This window comes from Eschrichtius robustus, chromosome 4, assembly GCF_028021215.1.
Source record: "Eschrichtius robustus isolate mEscRob2 chromosome 4, mEscRob2.pri, whole genome shotgun sequence".
NCBI lineage: Eukaryota > Metazoa > Chordata > Mammalia > Artiodactyla > Eschrichtiidae > Eschrichtius > Eschrichtius robustus.
The window spans coordinates 38,651,774-38,673,139 of NC_090827.1; the positions used below are offsets into that span (position 1 = coordinate 38,651,774).

The window sequence follows — 21,366 nt, forward strand, 5'->3', positions numbered from 1 at the left end:
CTTATTTCACTTAGCATGATGTTCTCTAGGTCCATCCATGTTGTTGCAAATGGTGGGGTTTCCTTCATTCTCATGTCTGAGTCATATTCCGTTTGTGTGTGTGTGTGTGTGTGTGTGTGTGTGTGTGTGTGTGTGTATGGATAAAGACGATACATAATATTGTCTTTATCTAATATCGACTTTATCCATCCATTCTCAGCCACTTGGAGAACATGAAAACATCAAGGAAAACGTCCATGTCTTTCCACCTGTCCAGCCATTTTCCCTACTCTGTGACCCAAGGACCTTTCCTATCCTCCTGGACCTGAACTATTCCCAATTCTGTAAGGTTAAAAAAAAACAAACCAACCCACAAATGCAGTATAGCATTACTGGGTGCTATTCTCTTTACTAGGAATATACTTTCAAATCAGAAAGTATACATTCTAATTTTTCTTTAGTTAATTCTGTATCCTATCATGGGAAAAATGACTTTTGGTCATTTCCCACTGTATTAAAGCAGACAACATTAACATTACATGTCATAAAATAACTGTCATCTTAATAAAGTGTTTTTCACTTTATTAGGTGAAAATCTGTAACTTCCCCTCAGGATTAAAAAAAAAAACCAAAACAATTAGCAGGCTTAAATTGAGTCACGTAGTAAATAACTGTGTGGTAAAGGCCTTCGATACAAACCGGGAATCCAGAAAAACTCATTGGGAGATATACCTGGTGCTTCTGTTTGTTTGTGCCTGAATATGCCCTCAGTCTGTAGACTGGTATCTCCCTAGGTAGGTCCAAGGACTGACTTTTCTGTACCCACAGGAAGTTGGGGCCAAATAAGCTGGGAAACAGCACAAGGCACCATCTGCTGTGGGCTTGTTCAGACACACTTGTGCTTGCTTAGTGAATGATACACCTCAGTTTCCCCATCTGTAAAATGGGGGCCATGAGAGTATCTGCTGCAGAGGGGTGCAGCAGAGGCTGAATCAGTGAACTGGCATGGAGTTAAGTGCTGAACAGATGCCAATTCTCAATCAATCATCCTCTCTCTCTTCCCAAACTCCTTCAACCATCACTTTTCTCTGCAAACTGGGACACAGCTTGCAAGACCTGCTCTGGGTCAGCTTTGTGTAACCTGATCCTCAGGCCTGCCTTCTATAAAATGTGGGATGCGGGAACTTTGTGTCTGGCCTTTCCTGGAAAGAGAGTCTTGAAATAGACTTGGGGTGGCAAGTTTCTTAATTGTTTCCGGTGGTGGGCCAGTGGCTGTGAGAGCTAAAAGCCACACTGGGTCCTGCTCTCCAGGCGTGGTGCCACAAACGAGTCTCACTGTGGACCGCGGGGTCACGCCCTTCAGTGGCACTGGCCGAGGGCACTCGGGACCTAGTTTAAGGTCATCCTGATCTCTGCCCCTGCTGCTGCCCCCCAGGTCCGTCTGTGTGGCCACCTTCAGGGCTGTGAAGGAGGATGTTTTTCCTTTTAAATTTTAACCTGAGGGTTGACATCCGCGTTTCTAGGCCATATTAACCCCCCACAGGACAGCTGTGCTTGGCAGCCACAGGCCTGCACATCTCCGGGGCTGGGACTGGCTCACACCCAGAGATAAAGGCTCCCGGTGCAGAGCGTCTGAGGCGCGGGGCAGGGGTGAGGAGGAAGGTGGTCATGGTGACAAGGTGGCCTTGGCATACGACCCGAGGTGGGGGGTGGAGCTGGGCCGTGTGGCACTCGGGGAGCAAGTGTGGGGTCACTCAGGGGGTTCAGAGCAGCAGGAAGCTTGTGAGGCGGAGCCTGTTGGCTGACATCCCTGACACATTACCTGCAGGGCCAGGGCCACTTAAGGGTTTATGCTTGTAAACAGGCGACAGCACTGCCTGCAGAGTCCTATATACAACGAGAGGTAAGGAGCAGAGTAAATCAGTCCGTGAACCTGAGGCAGTGTGCACCTCTGTGAGCCTGTAAATGGGGACAGGTCCCCTGCCCCATCTTTAACACCCACACGAGTATTGCCTAGGAGATGCTGGGGAACTGGACCAGATGCAGAGAGACCAGGGCCGGGGGCTCGGCTGTTTTTCCTGGCAGGTTGGCTGGGGGTTAGGTGTCCCAGACGCTACTCACAGACCCAGCATATTAACTGGTGGCTGGCATTTCCCGCCCATCTCTGGTCCACGTTCCACGGACTGGGAAAGCAGCTCATTTCCAGTCATGAGCTATACCCAGGGCTTCTGTTCATAATTGATGTCAGCTGCTGAGGGATGGGGGCTCTCCTGGGGCACATGGGGTCAGCCTGGAAGGCCAGGGCTGGGCCTCTGACCCCGCGAACACCTGGAGGGGAGAACCCCCTTTTACCACTAACTGCTCTCAGGAAAGGGGTCAGTGCTTGGTCTTGGGGTGGCCAAGATGCCTGGGGGCCCCAGCAGCTACCAGAAGGCACTGGCTGCCTTACAAGCCTGCCTGACCTGCCTGCCCCGGGAGGGCTGCAAACCTCTGAAGATCCCAACCCAGCAGGGCCTGAGCCAACGGCTGCAGTTGCTGGGGTCAGGGATCATCTGAGAATCGAAGCCAGGAACCCCCGGTCACTGGGAGAGGAGGACAAGGGCCACCCTGGGCCAGGCTGCAGGACCTGCCTGCTGACCCACAGCGCGTTGCCAGTGCGCCGGGCCCTAGGGGTCCCTGGCCCTTGGCGGATGTCTGAGTTGGCCTGTTGCTGACGTTGGGACGAGGGCACCACCCCTCCTGGAAAAAACAAGGCACGGGTAGGGCGAGGCTGCAGGTGGTCAGAGCATGAGGCGCTGGGGACTAGGTCCCGAGAGCTGGGGAGTCACATACTGCTGGGTCGGCAGGGCTGTTGACCCATCAGAACACATACCGGTTCCGGAGCCAAACTGCTGTGTCATAGCAAAGTGTCTAACGGTCACATTACACACGTGTGTCCCCTGGGTGTCGGCCTGGTGCAAGGCAGGCGGCACCTCTGCCAGAGCCCGGAGGAGCCAGGAAACATGGGGACAACCAGGTATGATGTATGTGCCCTCACCAGGCGCCATCCTGTCCTCTGCCCCAGGTACAGAGAGGGTTGGTTGGGGGCAGGCAGGCCACGGTCACAGCCTGGAAGGTTAGTAAATACTAGGCTAGAAGGAGAGTCAAGAACCCGAATTATAATCAGTAATAATAAGAGTCCATATAATTAGGAATCAAAGAAAGTCCTGCACTGACTTTTCATTCTGTACCAAATGCATCTGTTGGGATCATAGAAGTCTAGCTGGACGCTCAGCATGATTTATCCAGAGCCTGATGTCAGGGCCACAGCTGTTAGGGTGGCAGAGGAGCCTGACAAGGTCACAGGGTGACTGGTGGCACTTCGCCTGTTCAACACTGAAGCTATCAGGCTCGGTCGGTGCCTATTCCCCACTCTCTCCACTGAGTCATCGCCTGTGGTGGGCCAGTACCTGGGCCCTGCTCCCACCATGAGCTGCAGTCTCTTGGAGGGAGGGGCACGCAGGGGGGGTTCGGCACTGCTGTTCCAAGATTACACAATCAGTGAGCAGTGACGGAGCAAGTGAATGATAACAGCCTCTCTGGGTAGGGTCCCATGGGTTTTCAACAGCAAGCCCATGTCTCATAAGTTAGCTGCTGACTCCAGAACTTTCACCTCATTAGGATGGAGCTTTGGCTTGAATTGAGCATTGGGGGGAGGTTTGAAGCTTTATTTGCAAAGATCAGAATTTTAGCCAGATATATCGATAGGGTTAGGGGCAAAAGATACACAGCTTCAACTCTAAATACTGTACAGTAATAGACAGAAACGGCTAGCAACTGTTTACCCCAGGTGTTCTAGCAATAGCCTTCCGAATGCTGGAAAATGATGCATAGTGATTATATAAGGAGCCTGGGCTTCATTCAAAACCCGCAACCTCCACCCAGTGTGGGCTAGTGTGGAAGATGCTGGCGTGTGCACAGGTTGGGGCCCCGTGGCCATGCAGAACCGCTTCTCTCTGGCTGGTGATGTCTCAGCAGAATGTGATGGTAACAACGCCCCCTCAACTTAGTAGCATTTGTTTCTACACCCAGAAGAAAATATACCTTTAACAACAAGGTTAGACTATCTGCTCGTGGATTCCCTTTGAAAAGCCAGGCCCTGCAGTGAGGCTACCCTGCTGAGTGCCCCTGGCAGGCTCTACTGGAGGCTGAGTTTAGGAGAGTCCTGAAGGCCTCCTAGAGGCAACTGAGAGAAGAAGTATCAGCAAGAGACCATCAAAGAGTACTGTCAGCATCATGACAGCATGATGCTGACAATCCCCCCTTTTCAACAAAGAATTAGTCATCCATCCATGAACAAAAGCACCTTTGTGGAGCTCTGGGATCCGGTCCCACGTGCAAAGGGACCTGGGGAGGAGTCCTGCCCGTCTGTGCATCTGGTGATTGACAGGCAGACAGACTTTGGCATGGCTATGAAACCAGTGGAGCAGTGAACCTGTCCCAACCCCTCTTGCCATGGTCAGGAAAATACCTGGAGACTGCTGACCTGGGCAGATACCCACTGACAAGGGAGAAATTGCAGAAAATTAGCCTTCCCAAGCGGAGACTCCTGCACACCACTGGAGCAATAAAACTAAATGAGTTTGGAAGTAGTGGAGAGGAAAGAACTTTACCAGCGCTGTCCCAACCCCTGGCGACACTGCATGGGGCCAAATTATCAGGTGGCAGCAACCTCTCCCACGGGAGAAAAGGAGAGTGGTGAGTGAGTGCTTGGCTACCCTGGTGTTGCAGGATACAGCTGGAGAAACCAGTGGCACCCAGAGTACTGAGGTGGGACTTCCATGACTGGGAGGAGGAGGGAGGAGATTGGGAAAGAGACAGATAAGAATATCCAAGGGCATTAAAGGGACACACCCATTAAGGTCTACCCTGAGCCTCTGGGAATACTACACCTGGGGATCTCCCTTAGAGGGTCCACAGGTACCCCCAAATCCCTGAGTGCTAAACTCATACCTCCCCCCACTCTGCAGCTGGCACCTTGTGCACACTCCTGAGTGTGGTGGCAAGAGTGAGCTCCTGTAGACAGGAAGTGTGCTCAGAAAACAGGTCAGGATCTGTGGGCTACAGAGAAACCACAAACTTGAGCTACAGTGGTGCCACTTTCTGGAAAACAAAAGAGGTATCTAGTAGCCAGCCTGGGGAGTTTTAAGAACCAGAAAAGACATAAAAGCTGAAGAATTCTGCCACAACGAGAAGCAAAAAGGAGTGGAACAGATACATCCATACAAAGGCAGAGAAACCCCAGATAGTAAGAGCACCAATGAACAGAATATCCCATCCGAAGGCAACTAGCAATAATTGAAGACAGTATCTGCCACTTCAAGTGCAAAAAGAAAAGCAACGCAAAACTACAAGGAATATGAAAAATCAAGAACGCATGTCATCACCAAAAGATAATAATTCTCTAATAACTGAGCTCAAAGGCGTGGACTTTTACAGTCTAGCTAAATTCAAGAATTGCTGTTTTGCACAAACTCAGTGAGCTACAAGAAAACTCAGAAAGACAATTCAACAAAATCATGAAAAAATACAGGCTCAAAATGAGTAATTTACCAAAGAAACACAAATCATAAAAAAGAACCAAGCAGAAATTCTGGAGCTGAGGAGCTCATGGAAGGAAGTGAAGAATGCTATAGAGAGCATCTGCAGTAAAGCAGAGCAAAGGAAGAAAGAATAAGTGAGTCAGAAGATTTCAAAATACCCACATTAAAGGAGAACAAAGAAAAAAGAGTGAAGAAAGCCTATGTGATCTAAGGGATTCCATCAAAAAACCTAACATTAGAAAAATCAGGGTTCCAGAAGGAGAAGAGAGGGATATGGGGCAGAAAATTTATTTAAAGAAATAGCCAAGAACTTCCCAAACCTGGGGAGAAAAATGGACATACAAGTTCACAAGGTTAATAGTTCACTCTGTTTTCTCAATGCAAAGAGGCTTACTCTAAAACACGTTATAATGAAACTGTCATACATCAAAAATAAATAATTCTAAAAACAGCCAGGGGAAAAAAGATTGTAACCTACAAAGGAACTTCCATTAGGCTATCAGAAGATTTCCCAACAGAAACCCTACAAGGCCAGGAGAGAGTAGAATCACATATTCAAAGTGTTGAAAGAAAAAAGTTGCCAGCCAAAAACTATCTGGCAAAATTATCTTTCAAATACATAGGAGCAAAAGACTTTCCAAAACAGACAAAAGCTGAGGGTGTTCATTACCACTAGACGCCCCCTTGCAAGAAATGCTGAAAGGAGTACTTCAAGCTGAAATGAATATATGCTAATCAGTGACGTGAAAACATATGAGTATACAAGACACTGGTAAGGGTAAATATACAGTCAGACTTGGAAAATCCTAATTCTATAATAGGATGGTATGTTAACCACTTAACTATACTATAAAGGTCAAAGTAAAAGAGTATCAAAAATAATTATAGTGACTATAATTTGTTAAATACACAATATAAAAAAAGTTAGATAATGACATCAAAAATATAAAAGGGGGTAGCCTGCATAGACAATTGAAGTTAGGTTGCTATGAACTTAAAATGGACTGTTTTATCTATGCAATGTCTTATGTAAGCCTCGTGGTAACCACAAACCAAAAAACCTAGAGTAGATGCACAAGAGATAAAGAAAAGGGAAACAGGCATACCAAAATGGAAAATTGCCAATTTACAAAGGTAGGCAGAAACAGAGGAAAAAGAAACAATGAAAATACAAAGCAACCAGAAAACAATGAACTGGATGGCATTACTAAGTCCTTACATACCAATAACAACTCTAAATGTACATGGACTGAATTCACCATCGAAAGATACAGAGTGGCTGGATGGGTAAAATATCAAGACCCAACTATATGCTACCTACAAGAGATTCCCTTCAGCTTTAAGGACACACATAGGCTCAGAGTGAAAGAATGGAAAAAGATGTTCCATGCAAGTAGAATCGAAAAGAAAGTGGGAGTAACTATATTTATTACAGACAAAATAGACTTTAAGCCAAAAATGGTAACAAGCATCAAAGAAAGTCAATATATAATGATAAAGGGGTAAATTCATCAAGAAAACATAACAAGTGTGTGTGTGTGTGTGTATACACACACACACAAACATATGCAACATCAGAGCACCTAAATATATTCAGCAAACACTAACATGGGGGAAATATATGACAATCCAATAATAGTAAAGGACTTAAGCATCCTACTTTCAGCAATGAACAGATCGTCCAGACAGAAAATCAATAAGGAGACACTGGACTTGAACCATATACTAGGCCAAACAGACCGAACAGACATTAAGAGAACATTCCATCCAACAGAAGCAGAATATACATTCATCTCTGGTGCACATGGAACATTCTCCAGGATTGACCATGTGGGAGAACACAAGATAAGTCTCGGCAAATTTAAGAAGAATGAAATTATACCAAGTATCTTTTCTGGCCACAATGGTATGAAGCTAGAGCTCAACAAGAGGAAAGGTGGAAAATCTACAAATATGTAGAAATTAACACACTCCTGGATAACAAATTGGTCAAAGAAGAAATTTAAGAAATATCTCAAAACAAATAAAAATGGAAACACAACATACCAAAATCTGTGGGATGCTGTAAAAGCAGTTCTGAGAGGGGGTTTACGGTGATAAATGCATACATTAAGAAAATAGAGAGATCTCAAATAAATAACCTAAATTTACACTTCAAGGAACCAGGAGAAAAAAGGGACAAACTACATCCAAAGTTAGCAGAAGGAAGGAAATGACAACGATCAGAATGGAAATAGATGAAATAGAGACCAGAAAAACAATAGGAAAAAAAAATCAATAAAACTAAGAGTTGGCTTTTTTAAAAGATAAATGAAACTGACAAACCTTTAGCTAGACTAAGAAAAAAAGAGAGAAGACTCTAATAAAATCAGAAATGAAAGAGGAGACATTACAACTGATACTACAGAAATACAAAGGATCATAAGAGACCACTAAGAACAATAATATACTAACGAGTCGGGTAACCTGGAAGAGATGGATAAACTCCTAGAAACACACAACCTGCTCAGACTGAATCAGGAAGAAACAGAAAATCTGACCTAACCAATAACTGGTAAGGAGACTGAATCAGTAATCAAAAATCTCCAAATACAGAAAACCCTGGACCAGTTGGCTTCACTGGCAAATTCTACCAAACATTTAGAGAAGAATTTATGTCAATCTTCCTCAAACTTGTCCTAAAAACTGAAGAAGAGAGAATACGTCCAAACTCATTTTACCAGGCCAGCATTACTCTGACACCAAAGCCAAAGAAAAGAAAACTATAAGCCAACGTCCCTGAGGAATATAGATGCAAAAATTCGCAACAAAAGATTAGCAAACGAAATTCAACATTACAGTAAAAGGATTATACACCATGACCAAGTGGGATTTATCCCTGGGATGCAAGGATGGTTCAACATACACAAATAAATAAATATACTACATTAACAGAATTAAAAATAAAAATTATATAATCATCTCAATAAATGCAGAAAAAGCATCTGACAAAATAGAACATCCTTTCATGATAAAAACCCTCAACAAATTGGGTATTGAGGGAACATACCTCAATGTAATAAAGGCCATATATGACAAATTCAGGACTAACATTATACTCAATGGAGAAAGATTGAAAGCTTTTCTTCATTTAATATCAGGAACAAGACAAGGGTGCCCACTCTCACCCCTATTAATCAATATAATACTGGAAATCCTAGTTAGAACAATTAGTAAAGAAAAAGAAATAAAAGGCATGCAAATCAGAAAAGAAGAAGTAAAATTATCTCTGTTTGCAGATGATATGATCTAATATATAGAAAATCCTAAATACAAAGCCCCCGAATTGTTGGAAATAATTAACAAATTCAACAAAGTTGCAGAGGTCAAAATCAACATACATAAGTCACTTGCATTTCTATATATTAACAATGAAACATGAAAAAGAAATAAAACTATCCCATTCACGATAGCTTCAAAACAATAAAATACTTAGGAATAAATTTAACCAAAGAAGTGAAAGATCTTTACAATGAAAACTACAAGACCATGATGAAAGAAGTTGAAGAAGACACAAACAAATGGAAAGACATCCTGTTGTCATGAATCAAAGGAAAATATTGTTAAAATGTCCATACTACTCAAAGCCATGTACAGATTCAACACAATCCCTATCAAAATTCCAATGGCATTTTTCATAGAAGTAGAAAAAACAACCCTAAAACTTGTATGGAACCACAAGACTTCAAATAGCCAAAGCAATCTTGAGAAAGAAGAAGAGTCAGACACATCACTCTTCCTGATTTCAAACTTTTCTACAAAACCATAGTAATTAAAACAGTAAGGTACTGGCAAATAAAGAGATACATAGACTTATGGACCAGAAAGAGAGCCCAGAAATAAACCTCTGCATTTTTGATCAACTAACATTTGACAAGGGAGCCAAGAACGCTCAATGGGGAAAGCACAGTCTCTTCAACAAATGGTGTTGGGAAAACTGGATAACCACATGCAGAAGACTAAAACTGGACCCCTATCTTACACCACTCACAAAAATGAACTCAAAATGGATTAAAGACTTAAACATAAGACCTGATACCGTAAAAATCATAGAAGAAAACATAAGAAAGAAGTTCCTTGACATTGGTCTTGGCAATGATTTTTTAGATACGACACCAAAGTTCAACAAGTATGACTACATCAAGCTAAAAAGCTTCTGCAGAGCAAAAGAATCAAAAAAAATGAAAAGGCAAATGACAGAATAGGAGACAGTATCTTCAAACCATATATCAGATAAGGGATTAATATCCAAAATATATTAAAAACTCATATAACTCAATAATAAACAATTTGATTAAACAATGGGCAGAGGAACTGAATAGACATTTTTCCAAAGAAGACATCCAAATGGCCAACAGGTACATGAAAAAGATGCTCCACATCATTAACCAGGGAAATGTAAATCAAAAGCACCATGACGTATCAACTCATTGATATCAGATGATGACACCTGTTAGAATGGCTATCACCAAGAAGACAAGAGAAATGTGCTAGTGAGGATGTGAAGAAAAGGGGACCCTTGTGCACTGTTGTTGGTGGGAATGCAAAGAGGTTTGGCCACTATGGAAAAACAGTATGGAGGTTCCTCAAAACATTAGAACTAACCTAAGATCCAGCAACTCCACTCCTGGGTTATATAGCTGAAGGAAAGGAAAACAGGATATCAAAGAGATATGTGCACTCTCATGTTTACTGCAGCATTATTCACAACAGCCAAGATATGGAAACAACCTAAGTGTCAACGGATGAATGGATGAAGATGTGATACACACACACACACACACACACACACACACACACACACGATATTTTTCAGCCATGAGAAAGGAGTAAATTCTGCCATTTGCAACAACACTGATGGACTGTGAGGGCATTATGCTAAGTGAGATAAGTCAGTCAGAGAGAGACAAATACTCTGTGATCTCATTTATATGTACAATCTATAAAAGCCAAACTCTTAAAAACTGAGAGTAGAAGAATGGTTACCAGGGGAATGGGGGACTTAGGGAGATGTTGTTTGAAGGTACAAACTTGCAACCAGTAGATAAATAAGTCCTAGAGATCTAATGCACACCACAGTGACAACAATACTGTTTTATAAAGTTGCTAACAGACTAGGTCTTAATTGTTCCTACCACAAAAAAGAAATGATAATTACGTGACATGATAGAGGTGTTAGCTAATGCTATGGTGGTAATCATTTTGCAATATATAAATGTATCAAAGCAATACGTTGGACATCTTAAACTTGCACAATGTTATGTCAGTTATATCTCAATAAAAAAAGGTACCTGAATCTAACAACACATAAAAAAGATCATACACCATGACCAAGTGGGATTCATCCCAGGTTCACAAGGATGGTTCAACATATGCAAATCAATCAATGTGATATGTCATATCAACAAAAGAAAAGACTAAAACCACATGATCATCTCAATAGATGCAGAAAATGCATTTGACAAAATTCAACATCCATTCATGATAAAAACTCTTACCAAAGTGGGTATAGAGGGAACATATCTCAAGATAATAAAAGCTATTTATGACAAACCCACAGCCAATGTAATACTCAATGGTGAAAAGCTGAAAGCCTTCATGCTAAAATCTGGAACAAGTCAAGGATGCCCACTCTCACCTCTTCTATTCAACATAGTACTGGAAGTCCTAGCCATAGCAATCAGACAAGAAGAAGAAATAAAAGGTATCCAAATTGGAAGGGAAGAGGTAAAGTTGTCATTATATGCAGATGATGTGATACTATATATAGAAAACCCTGAAGACTCCACACAAAGACTACTAGAACTGATAAACGAATTCAGCAAGGTAGCAGGATACAAAATTAACATTCAGAAACTGGTTGAATTTCTTTACACCAATAATGAAATATCAGAAAGGGAATGTAAAAACAAAATCCCTTTTAAAATCGCACTCCCCAAAATAAAATACTTAGGAATAAACCTGACCAAGGAGGTGAAAGACTTATACTCTGAGAACTATAAAAACACTGATCAAGAAAACTGAAGATGATTCAAAGAAATGGAAAGATATCCCCTGCTCTTGGATTGGAAGAATTAATATTGTTAAAATGGCCATACTACCCAAAGCAATCTACAGAGTTAATGTGATCCCTATCAAATTGCCTGACATTTTTCACAGAACTAGAACAAATAATCCTAAAATTCATATAGAACCATAAGAGACCCTGAATTGCCAAAGCAATCCTGAAGAAAAAGAAGAAAGCAGGAGGCATAACCCTCCCAGACTTCAGACAATACTAAAAAGCTTCAGTAATTAAAACAGCGTGGTCTTGGCACAAAAACAGACTTAGGGATCAATGGAACAGAATAGAGAGCCCAGAAATAAACCAACACACCTATGGTCAATTAATTTTTGACAAAGGAGGCAAGAATATACAATGGGAAAAGGTCTCTTCAGCAAGTGGTGTTGGGAAAGTTGGACAGCCGCATGTAAACTGATGAAGTTAGAACACATCCTCTCACCATACACAAAAATAAACTCAAAATGGCTTAAAGACAAACATAAGACAGGACACCATAAATCTCCTAGAAGAGATCACAGGCAAAACATTCTCTGACATAAATCATACCAATGTTTTCTTGGGTCAGTCTCCCAAGGCAATAGAAATAAAAAACCAAAAATAAACAAATGGGACCTAATCAAACTTACAAGCTTTTGCACAGCAAAGGAAACCATAAACAAAATGAAAAGACAGCTTACGGGCTGATGCAGCCAACAAGGGTTTAATTTCCAAAATATACAAACAGCTCATACAACTCAACAAAACACAAACAGCCCCACTGAAAAGTGGGCAGAAGAACTAAACAGACCTTTCTCCAAAGAAATATAGATAGCCAATAGGCACATGATAAGATGCTCAACATCGCTAATTATTAGAGAAAAGCAAATCAGAACTACAATGAGGTACCACCTTAAATGTGTCAGAATGGCCATCACTAAGAAGTCTACAAATAACAAATGCTGGAGACAGTGTGGAGAAAAGAGAACCCTCCTACACTGTTGGTGGGAACGTAAGCTGGTGCAGCCACTGTGGAAAACAGTATGGAGGTTCCTCAGAAAACTAAAAATAGAATTACCATATGATCCAGCAATCCCACTCTTGGGCATATATCCAGACAAAACTATAATTCAAAAAGATACATGCACCCCTATGTTCATAGCAGCACTATTCACAATAGCCAAGATATGGAAACAACCTACATGTCCACTGACAGATGAATGGATAAAGAAGATGTGATGTATACATAGACAATGGAATACTACTCAGCCATAAAGAAGAATGGAATAATGCCATTTGCAGCAACATGGAAGCAACTAGAGATTATCACACTAAATGAAGTAGGTCAGAAAGAGAAAGACAAATACCATATGATATCACTTACATGTGGAATCTAAAACATGACACAAATGAACCTATCTCTGAAACAGAATCATGGACACAGAGAACAGACTGGTGGTTGCCAAAGGGGAGGGGGTTGGGGGAGGGATGGAATGGGAGGTTGGGGTCAGCAGATGTGAGCTTTTATATATAGAATGGATAAACAACAAGGTCCTACTGTATAGCACAGGGAACTATAGTCAATATCCTGTGATAGGACTTCCCTGGTGGTGCAGTGGTTAAGAATCCACCTGCCAATGCAGGGGACACAGGTTCGAGCCCTGGTCCGGGAAGATCCCACATGCGGCGGAGCAACTAAGCCCGTGCGCCACAACTACTGAGCCTATGCTCTACAGCCCGTGTACCACAACTACTGAGCCTGCGCTCTAGAGCCCGCGAGCCACAACTACTGAAGCCCACATGCCTAGAGCCCGTGCTCTGCAACAAGAGAAGCCACCGCAATGAGAAGCCTGTGCACCGCAACGAAGAGCAGCCCCCACTCGGCGCAACTAGAGAAAGCCCGCACGCAGCAACGAAGACCCAACGCAGCCAAAAATAAATAAATAATTTAATTAAAAAACTATCCTATGATAAACCATAATGGAAAAGAATATTAGAAGAAGAATGTATATATATGTATAACTGAATCACTCTGCTGTATAGCAGTAATTAACACAACACTGTAAATCAACTATACTTCAATAAAAAAAAAAAAGGTGCCATCAGAAAAATACCTAAAAAGATTGGATTTTAAACACTCACCAAAAGGGGTTTTTCTGGCCAAAAGCTTGGCTGTGAGTTCGCTCAATGTATCGGCTAAATTCTTGGCCTACAGGAGGCATTTGGGGAACCTAGCAGGGTGTTACAGGGCTCTGAGCTACCACCGGCAGCAGCAAAGCTGCCATCTGGAAGGGGTATCTTTTGTTGATTCCTTAGTTTAAAAAACTGCCGTCCTCTGCCAAGGGCCAGCCCGCATGGAGGCGGGCATCTGGATTCAAGTGTGTCCCTGAAGCAGGAGACAAGCCTCGATGGGGCTGCTTGCTCATGTGAGCTCTGCCTGCAAATTCTAGGCAAGCGGACTCTCTGCAAGGGTGACTCCAGGCCAAAATGGGCAACTCTGGCTCTGCTTCCAGAGGCCCAGCTGCCTGACGATGGCAGGGATGTCCCCTGTGGCCTCAAAGGGCTGGTCCCTGAGTCTAGGCTGGTACGGGCTGGAGCAGCTGGGCCACACCAGGTGCCCAGGAATGGGCTGGCGGCCGGGATGGGAAGCAGGCTGCTCAACATCTCATGAAAAGCCAAGAGCATTTCTGAACACTCACCCCTGCTCCCCATCCATCAGCATCTGACTGTTATTGGAGGTTACATTTTAATTTGTTCCTCATCACCATTTTTATAATAAATTCAACACCAGTCACTGATCTCTGGTCAGTGATGAATATTCAATCTTCAAAATACGTTGTTTGGATGCTGTGCTAAGCAAGATGGGTTCGATTTCCTTCTGATTATTTTTTTGGCACTTAAATTTATTTAATTTCCACTCTGTTTAAGTTTCCTTGTATTACAAGCCTCGTTCTAGATTGCGGCTCCGCCTTCTTGTGAATAAGGTCTGTTGTACATGTGAAAAACACAAAGAAAAATGACACAATGCAAAAGCAGAAAGTAGAGCTTAAAGATAAAGGGATAATTAGAACATTGCTGAACAAAGGAAATCTAATGAAAGGGTTATGTGTGAAATGCATTGGCACGTTACTGTATATAGAAGTATGAACTTTTGCTACTTTTGTTTTCAATATTTTCTAGATCCTTCCTGCAAATATACGCTACACGGAACAATGTAAAAACCTAAACCAATTCATATTTATAAGTTACCAACTTTACTGTCTGGTTACATCAAGATTAAGCAGTTAAATCCTTATTTCAGTCTCTGAAAGAAAAGGAACACTGAGTAACAAGGGGCAGACACCACTGGCTAAGGACCGAAGGCCTCTTCTGATCCAAGCAGGGACACTACAGTAGAGACCAAGGTGGCTGAATTTATTCCTTTGATCCTACGATGCCACTGAATGAATCAGGGGTTGGCAAAGTCTGGCCTCCAGGGCAAATCTGACCTAATAATGGTGTTTGTAAGTTTTTCCATTTTGTTTTTTACACTTTTAAGTGGTTGCAAAAAAATCTAAAGAATATTTTGTGACAGATGAAAATTATATGAAAAAGTTTTACTGGAACCCAGCCATGCTCATTCATTTAGATACTATCTGTGGCTGCTTTCAGGCTACAGTGACAGAGCTGAGTAGCTGTGGCAAAGACCATGGGACCCACAAGGCCTACAGCATTTACTACCTGGTCCTTTATGGAAACAGTCTGCTGGCCCTGGATTGGAAGGCACGCCAGGGATTCAGTAACAGCCTTGGGAGAACAGGTTTTGGTTGTTTGCTAAGATAAATAAAGCAAGTATAAGATGTTTCCTGATTTTAGAAATATTAAATGTGGGCAAAAATAGTGTATGAATCAAGTGATACGGTGGTGGCCAGATCTGGTGTTCCAAATATTATACAGATTCTTCAAGGCTTTAAGAAATGCTTTAGAGGGCTTCCGTGGTGGTGCAGTGGTTAAGAATCCACCTGCCAATGCAGGGGACATGGGTTCGAGCCCTGGTCTGGGAAGATCCCACATGCCTCGGAGCAACTAAGCCCGTGCACCACAACTACTGAGCCTGTGCTCTAGGGCCCACAAGCCACAACTACTGAGGCCGCATGCCACAACTACTGAAGCCCGCATGCCTAGAGCCTATGCTCCACAACAAGAGAAGCCACCGCAATGAGAAGCCCACGCACCACAACGAAGACCCAACGCAGCCAAAAATAAATAAATAAAATTAAAAAAAAAAGGCTTTAGAAAGAATCCTTGTCCATAAAGGGGTTGAACTAGGGAACCGAAAACATTGCCCAGCTTAAAGGATCCAGAATTTGTCATTTAAATGGCGAGCTCCCATCACTCATGTCTTCCATTTTTGGCCTTTGAACCTATATAGTCATTGCGGGTCACACACATTTACAGTTGATTTCCATTGTTCGCGGTAGTTATGTTCTATAAAGCCATTGCCGAGAGTGAGTTAGCGAATACAGAACCTTTGCTCCTAGGGATACAGAGGGTTAGGTTCCCACGAGCTACTGGTCACAACATTTTCATCAAACAAGCGATACATAACCTAGTTTTACGTGTGTTTCTGTTTAAAGACACCTTATTCCCATGTGTGTTGCTGATTCCTTCACACTGAACTCATGGCCAATAGCATTATAATAACTCATGACTGAAGGAAGCTTATTTTCTCCGTAAGTCACATCACAGCCTCCTTGCGCTGAAAAGCACAAGACAGTGTGTGAGCGGTACATCTGGGGACAATTTTAAACAGTGAAATCACTAACAAAAATGCAAAAAAAAAAAAAAAAAAAAGTGACACTAAATAGTCCACCAAAAGAACACTTATTTACTGTAATGTGAAACCATATACAATTTCTAGTCCCATTAACCATGACAGTGATAAATAAAATTGATCCACTGGCATCTTCCCAGCCTTTTCAATCTCAGTCATTTAAAATGATCTTAGTTTTAAGGTTCCTTTACAGTGCATTGGTGTCTCTTGTTCCCTTCAGTCCTCACGCCCTGCTCCAATGAAGCTTTCTGCCTTTCCTACCCCTGCTTCTTCCATAGACACATTTGCACGGTGCACCACGGGCTGCAAACTGCTTTTCACAATCAGCATCTCCTCTGATCAACATGATCTTAAAAAGATTATATTATGCCCGGGACAGGCTGCATTGTTTGTGGGGCTCAGTGCCAAATGAAAACTCGGGGTCCCTTGTTCAAAATCTGCTAAGAATTTCAAGATGGTGACAGCAGACCATTAAGCCAAGAGGGGGGCCCTTTTATGTGTGGGGCCCCCGAAGTGCCAGCTAAGCTACCAGGAGCCATAGGGCTGACCAGGTGCAGGGCTGGCTCTGCACTCCCATCCTCCACAGGGGCTTCTCTCCCCTCTGCTCCTGCCTTCTGGGCCTGCCTCGCTCAAGAACCAGGGAAAATGCGCTTAATCACTCCTTGCCTTAATTCTTTTCTCTATAAAAAGGGTAAAAAGAAATGAGTAAATATTACTATTATTCCCTTTTTATAGAGAAAGGAGTTAAGATGAGGTGATGAAGTGTAAATAGTAGTATTTACTCATCCTTCCCTCATAGAGATATTAGAAGGCTTTAATGCTAGGACTTAGGAAGAAAGGCACTAGGTAAATCCCAGGCATTATATAGCTATTTTAATTGTAAGAAGAGGGATTTAGGCTGCCTAAGAGGGGGGGATTTATAGACACAGGTGTTAGACAATGAGATAGTTTTCCAAAAGATTTCAGATTAGGAAGATTCCTGTACATCACATGTGACTTTCTATGAGCATGGCTTCCTGGACCCTCAGTGGATCTTTCTATCTGATGCTTTTTTCCCAGAAAGCTCACCCTATGGCATCATAAATCTCATGGGGTCAGGTGGAGATGGAATGCACGATTCCCTTAACCTCCCCGAAAAAGGCAAGGTCCAAATTTCTCCCCAGCATCCTTACAGGACCTTCTTTTCTTACAGATTTTCAAAACTAGCTGTGAACCATGGCACATGTTCTGTGGGTATACTTATGAAACTTATGAAATGAATAATGAAGCCAAAGGAGTGGTTATCATAAGAAAAAAATGCTTCTTCCCCTCTCTTTAAATAAATTGGGATCAGACATAATCTTTAATTTTGCCAGTTAAGGATTAAAAGGAACAAACTACTGTCTGTTATCATTGTAAGTTCATAAGAGAAAGATTTTTGACACCAAGACAAACAAAACCCATGGAATGGGAGAAAATATTTGCAAATCATATATTGGATAAGGGGTTAAAATGCAGAATATATAAAGAATGCCTACAACTCAACAAAAGAACACAAATTTTAAAAAATGGGCAAAGAAACTGGACAATTCTCCAAAGAAGACATACAAATGGCCAATAGGCACATTGGAAGATGTTCAATATCACTAATCATTAGGCAAATGCAAACCAATACCACAATGAGATACTACTTTAAAACCTGTTAGGATGGCCACTATCAAAAAAAACCCCAGCAAATAACAAGTGTTGGTGAGACGGTAACCCTTGTGCCCTGTTAGTGGGAAGGTAAAAATAACTGGAAAACATTTTGGTGGTTCCTCAAAAAATTTAACATAGAATTATCATGTGACCCAGGAATTCTATTTCTAGGAATATACCCCCCAAATTGAAAGTAGGGTCTCAAAGAGATATCTGCACACCCATGTCCATAGCAACATTATTCACAATAGCCAAGAGGTAAAGCAAGCCAAGTGTCTGTTGGCAGATGAGTGGGTAAACAAAATGTAGTCTATACATATAGTGGATTATGATTTACCTTAAAATGGAAGGAAATTCTGACACACGCTACAACATGGATGGCAATGGAGGATATTATACTAAGTGAAATAGGCCAGTCTCAAAAGACAAATACTGTATGAGTCCACATAGATGAGGTAACTAGAGCAGTCAGATTCAGAGACAGGAAGCAGAATGGTGGCTGTTCTGGTGCGGGGGGGCGGGAAGCAGGAGTTAATAGGTATATAGAGTTTCAGTTCTGCAAGATGAAGAGTTCTGGAAACTCTCGTCTCAGGGCGAGAGTTCTGGAAATGTGAATGTACTTAACACTACTGAACTGTACAGTTAGAAATGGTTAAAGTAGTAAATTTTATGTTTGTGTATTTTACCACAATTAAAAAAAAAAAAAAAAAAAAAGGTATGACGAGCTCCTGTATTGAAGTTTGTTTCCTCATTTCTCTAAAGTCAAATACAACTGCATCTTAGAATGTGGCCGGGTGATTGATCAGCAGTTGGTAAGCATTGTCTTAAAAGAGTCTAAACATTAGCCACTGAAAATATCTAAACGTTTTAAATCAACCTTTGCCAAGGAGGTAAGGAAATAACCCAGGTTTTGCATTAAGTCAGCTGCAGAAAACCATGAGCAAACACAAAAGACCAAAGGAGATAAAGTTCTGTGGCTGCAAGTGGAAATTAACTGTTCTTGTAATTACGGTGTGATGTGAAGGTGATGGGTGAGAAAGGACTCAGGACCAACGTTACTGACAAAATCATGACCTGAAGCACAAGACCAGCTCTGAAGCATCATGGCTGCCTTTGATGCCAAAATCTCATATCTGTATCTATAGCTCTTCAATGCCACACACTCACATCCATCCATCCATTCACCTACCCATCTATCTACCTACCTACCTATGTGTCTGTCTGCCTGCCTATCTATCTAATCTATCTATCTATCTACCTATCTATCATTTATCTATAAATAGTACATATACATGTATTAATATATAGTACATTATATATGTATATAATATATAATAAAGCTTTCACTAATTCAAAACTACTCATACACGGGTCTAGGTCCATAACAAAGTTTGTTTGGGGGTTATTTATAAAGATAGAGTTTGCTAAGCTACTGTGATTTCTTCACTGTATCTAAACACATAAACACAAAACTTTGCAAGTTCGCTCAACCACATTCAAAATGCTCCTTTTACATACCTGCCATCACATCACAGAAAGAGAGTTCTATTTTATTAAAGGAGTTTTACTAAAGGGCTTTACCAGACAACACCTTGCCCTTTTTAAAGCTTCCTGCAGCCCCTGTTGGCTTTGTGGCTTCCGACAGAGTTACTGGAAACCTAGGTGAACCAATCAGCTATGCCTCACAAAAACCTCCTCGTTGCTATGGCTACTGAAGAGTTTTCAGACTGTCTGCGAACTGACCTGTCTGCAGCCTCCACCCCAACGTTTGCACAGGGGGGACACACGCTTTCCTGGCTTGTCCCCCCATGTCCCTCTTTTTGCCTTCTTATCTCACCTCAGCGGCAGCTCCTGCCCAGACTCTCTGCAGGCGCCTTCCTGGTTTTGGTCCCTTGGTGGTTCTCTTCCTCTGGGCTCGGTTCTGTCCACCGTACGGCCACACTGATGTCCAGGCAGTTCTGTCGACCCCTGGGCTTCAGTGACCACCAGGCGCTGTACCTCCTCAGGTAGTATCAGCACTTTGCTTCCTCATCCTCATCTCCACGGAGCCCTGAGCTCACCTGACATTTCCCCTGGGACTCCTCAGGGCACCTCAAGTCAGTACATCCAGAACACGCTCATCTTCTCCACTCACAAAGCTCCTCCCTGCATCCCCTCGCCCAGTGCTGGTGCCACTCCATCCACCAACCTACGTCCGAATCCTGGGGGTCATCTTACCTCCGCTCCCTCCTCTCTCTCAACCTCTCCGTCCTGTCCACCACCAGGAACCATCCATTCCACCACCTGATTATGTCCTAGGTCCCGCCGCCCCTGCTCTAACTTAGCCCCCAGCCCCCATCTCTTACCTGGACCACTGCACCAGCATCCTAACTGGCCCTCTGCCCCTCTTCTGATAGACTCTCTAGATCAGTACTGTCAGTACGACCTTCTGCCCTGCCCAAGATGATGGCAGCTGGCCACATGTGGCTGCTTGAGCACTCGAAATGTGGCTAGTGTGATAGGGGAACTCAATTTTCAATTTAACTTAATTTACATGTCAAGAGCCACACATGGCCAGTGGTTACCACATTGGAAGGAGCGGCGCTAGACTCTACAGATGTGCTCAAAATCTCTCAATAGCTCCCTCAGCATGGTTTACAGGTCCTTTCCTTGTCTCCATCCTTATCTTTCTCCATTCCTTGGATACAATGAAATTCTCCATTTCTCAAAATCACCATGCACCCTTCTCCTTTGGCATAGTAACTCCTTTGGTTTCGGTGAGCTTCCCTCTGTCTGTCTGGTCAACTCCTACTCTGCCTTTGGGGCTTCCACCATCTGCTGCCCTGGCCCATCTCCACCCTGCCACTTCACCTTCCAGATACCCGCCCTCACCCCGCCGCCCTGGCCCATTGGCTTTCCGGTCCACCTCGAGCACCCAGCACGCCGCATTCTAATTCTCAGTATACCGTCTACTCTATTCCCCCATCAGACCGCACACTCGGAGGGCAGGGACCGAGTCTCCTTGGCTGCTGTTGTATCTTCAGCACCAGCACAGTGCCTGGCCCGGTGGTGTCTGCCCGCCCCGGGCTCTTTGACACTGTCTTTCACAATGATTTTTTGGATGTGACACCAAAAGCACAAGTGACAAAGGCGAAGCTCAATGAGTACGACTACATCAAGCAACAGCCTCCTGGGGCACCTACAGGGGAGCCTGGAGAAACACAACTGTGACCGGCAACACAACTGAGCGGCAGTAA

At 42.9% G+C, this 21,366-nt stretch overlaps 1 protein-coding gene across 2 annotated transcripts in view; it reads right to left on the reverse strand.

Moving 5' to 3' along the window:
• The window catches only part of NR3C2 (nuclear receptor subfamily 3 group C member 2), a 367,420-nt gene that overhangs the window by 3,643 nt on the left and 342,411 nt on the right, over window positions 1-21,366 (reverse strand). The window lies entirely within an intron of this gene.